A 3,819-nucleotide genomic window follows, 5' to 3' on the forward strand; every position below is an offset into this window, starting at 1 on the left:
GAGGAGAGTGGTTTATGACTTGTCCAACTGGTTTATGACTTGTCCAGAGAGGAAACTGGTTTATGACTTGTCCAGAGTGGAAAGTGGTTTATGACTTGTCCAACTGGTTTATGACTTGTCCAGAGAGGAAAGTGGTTTATGACTTGTCCAACTGGTTTATGACTTGTCCAGAGAGGAAACTGGTTTATGACTTGTCCAGAGTGGAAAGTGGTTTATGACTTGCCCAATATTGTTTTGGTTAATGAGTTGTCACTTCAACTTGCGGCTGCGGTTTTGCTTGAATAACTGTTGCCGGGCTTAATACACGTCCCAGCGGGCGAATTTGAAGGGGGTGCCCGGGCTTGGGGTCACGTTGGTGGGGTGGTGGAGGGTCTGTGTGCCCTTCGGTCCTGGTCCCGTTGGGAAGGAGGTAGGCGTGCTGCCGAGTGTGCTTCCCCGGACGGGAGGAGCGGTTCAAATCGTGTGCCTTCGGCGGTGGCGGGGAGAGAGCGCAGCTGGGGCGGGTGCGGTGTGGAGACGGAGTCCCTTCTTCCCCGAGGGGGCTAGGGCACTGCCGGTGCGGGTGCAGGCTTACGGCCCGGTGCCTTTTGGTGTTGGGGGTTGCGGTTGGGGTTCGGTTTAGGGTTAGGCGATAGGGTTAGGGATAGGGTTAGGGTTAGGGATAGGGTTAGGCGATAGGGTTAGGGATAGGGTTAGGGTTAGGGTTAGGGATAGGGTTAGGGTTAGGGTTAGGGATAGGGTTAGGGTTAGGGTTAGGGATAGGGTTAGGGTTAGGGATAGGGTTAGGGTTAGGCGATAGGGTTAGGGTTAGGGATAGGGTTAGGGTTAGGCGATAGGGTTAGGGTTAGGGATAGGGTTAGGGTTAGGCGATAGGGTTAGGGTTAGGGATAGGGTTAGGGTTAGGGATAGGGTTAGGGTTAGGGTTAGGGATAGGGTTAGGGTTAGGGATAGGGTTAGGCGATAGGGTTAGGGTTAGGGTTAGGGTTAGGGTTAGGGATAGGGTTAGGGTTAGGGATAGGGTTAGGGTTAGGCGATGGGGTTAGAGCTAGGGTTAGGGTTAGGGTTAGGGATAGGTTTAGGGTTAGGGGATAGGGTTAGGGTTAGGGATAGGGTTAGGGTTAGGGTTAGGGTTAGGCGATAGGGTTAGGGATAGGGTTAGGGTTAGGCGATAGGGTTAGGGATAGGGTTAGGGTTAGGGTTAGGGATAGGGTTAGGGTTAGGGTTAGGGTTAGGGATAGGGTTAGGGTTAGCGTTAGGGATAGGGTTAGGGTTAGGGATAGGGTTAGGGTTAGGGTTAGGGATAGGGTTAGGGTTAGGGATAGGGTTAGGGATAGGGTTAGGGTTAGGCGATGGGGTTAGAGTTAGGGATAGGGTTAGGGTTAGGGTTAGGGATAGGGTTAGGGTTAGGCGATAGGGTTAGGGATACGGTTAGGGGTAGGGATAGGGAGTATCTGGGACGGGCAGAGACTCCTCGGCGGTCCCCCCGGTCCCTGGCGGGCAGACGGACCTCCTGGGCCGGAGGCAGCCTCCGCCGGCGTTACACCCTGTCCCTGGCGGGCAGAGGGACCTCCTGGGCCGGGTGCAGCCTCCGCCGGCGGACCCCCCGGTCCCTGGCGGGCAGAGGGAGCTCCTGGGCCGGGTGCAGCCTCCGGCGGCGGTCCCCCCGGTCCCTGGCGGGCAGAGGGAGCTCCTGGGCCCGGTGCCGCCTCCGCCGGCGGTCCCCCGGTCCCTGGCGGGCAGAGGGACCTCCTGGGCCGGGTGCAGCCTCCGCCGGAGGACCCCCCGGTCCCTGGCGGGCAGAGGGAGCTCCTGGGCCGGGTGCAGCCTCCGGCGGCGGTCCCCCCGGTCACTGGCGGGCAGAGGGAGCTCCTGGGCCCGGTGCAGCCTCCGCCGGCGGTCCCCCCCGGTCCCTGGCGGGCAGAGGGAGCTCCTGGGCCGGGTGCAGCCTCCGGCGGCGGTCCCCCCGGCCCCTGGCGGGCAGAGGGAGCTCCTGGGCCCGGTGCAGCCTCCGCCGGCGGTCCGCCCGGTCCCTGGCGGGCAGAGGGACCTCCTGGGCCGGGTGCAGCCTCCGCCGGCGGTCCCCCCGGTCCCTGGCGGGCAGAGGGAGCTCCTGGGCCGGGTGCAGCCTCCGGCGGCGGTCCCCCCGGTCCCTGGCGGGCAGAGGGAGCTCGTGGGCCCGGTGCAGCCTCCGCCGGCGGTCCCCCCGGTCCCTGGCGGGCAGAGTGACCTCCTGGGCCGGGTTCAGCCTCCGCCGGCGGTCCCCCCGGTTCCTGGCGGGCAGAGGGAGCTCCTGGGCCGGGCTCAGCCTCCGCCGGCGGTCCCCCCGGTCCCTGGCGGGCAGAGTGACCTGCTGGGCCCGGTGCAGCCTCCGCCGGCGGTCCCCCCGGTTCCTGGCGGGCAGAGGGAGCTCCTGGGCCCGGTGCAGACTCCCCCGGCGGTGCACCGGTCCCCGGCGGGCAGAGGGCGCTCGTGTACCGGGTGCAGCGTCCGCCGGCGGTGCACCGGTCCCTGGCGGGCTCAGAGAGCGCCTCGGCCGGGGATCGTCTCGTCCCAACGTCCGCCTGGTCCGTGGCCCGCAGGGGGCGCTGTCGGGCGGGGTACGGCCACGGCCCGACGTGCCTCCGGTGGGCTGCGGTCAGTGTGTGCCGCCGTTGGCCGGCTGCGGGGCTTGGTGCTGTTCCAGCCGTGCGTTAGGTGGGCGAACGGCAGGGGGCGCCCCTTGGGCGGGTGGCGGGCCCCGCGCGGGCCAGCCGTGGGGGGTCACGGTCCGCCGCCGGGGCGTCCAAAGGGCGGCGAGAGGCCGTCCGCCGGTGCTGACAAGTCATAAACCAGCGGCGGTGACAAGTCATAAACCAGCGGCGGTGACAAGTCATAAACCAGCGGCGGTGACAAGTCATAAACCAGGACAAGGTTGTTGACGGCGCCGGGCGGCGGCGAAGCGGCTCACCCCGGGGCAGGGTGGCGATTCGAGGAGGGGCGCCCACCCGGCCGCCAAGGCCCGCCGCCGGCGGGGGCCGGGGGCGCCGTTTTGAAAAAGAACCGTAGGCCGGATGGGGTCCGATCCACCCACCTTATGCCGACGCCGAGACCTCATTCCCGGCATGACTACCGGTGGTCCGTCCCGCTGGTCTGCCACTTGCGTTTGGCGTCACGAGGGGTTGGCGGGGTACCTGCAGATTGGTAGGAGGTGGAAAATCGAGAAATGGACTTTGGTCGGAAAGGTCCCCTCGAGCCTCCAGGTCTGCGGAGACCGACCCGGGCTGCCGCCCCGCCGGCCGCTCGGCCCGATCGGGCGCGAATTTCTTCCGATTTTCGCCCTTTTTTCGGGTTTTCGGCCGGCGCTCCAAACGGCGGCCCGACGCCCCGCCGAGGCCGGGGACGTCTCTCCGGAGCGCGAGGGACCGGATCAGACCTCGTCGGCACTGGCATGGCCACCGCAACGCTCGGACTTAGCCTGGGGAGGCTGGTCGAGGCGGTGGCAAGTCATGAACCAGTGGAGTCTGGCGGAGACTGTGGCAAGTCATAAACCAGTCGGACTTAGCCTGTGGAGGCTGGTCCAGGCAGCGGCAAGTCATAAACCAGTCGGACTTAGCCTGTGGAGGCAGGTCCAGGCAGTGGCAAGTCATAAACCAGTCGGACTCAGCCTGTGGAGGCAGGGCCAGGCAGTGGCAAGTCATGAACCAGTGGCAAATCATAAACCAGTCGGACTTAGCCTGTGGAGGCAGGTCCAGGCAGTGGCAAGTCATGAACCAGTGGCAAATCATAAACCAGTCGGACTTAGCCTGTGGAGGCAGGTCCAGGCAGTGGCAAGTCATGAAC

The sequence above is a fragment of the Scyliorhinus torazame genome, unplaced genomic scaffold (assembly GCF_047496885.1).
Source record: "Scyliorhinus torazame isolate Kashiwa2021f unplaced genomic scaffold, sScyTor2.1 scaffold_1639, whole genome shotgun sequence".
Lineage (NCBI taxonomy): Eukaryota > Metazoa > Chordata > Chondrichthyes > Carcharhiniformes > Scyliorhinidae > Scyliorhinus > Scyliorhinus torazame.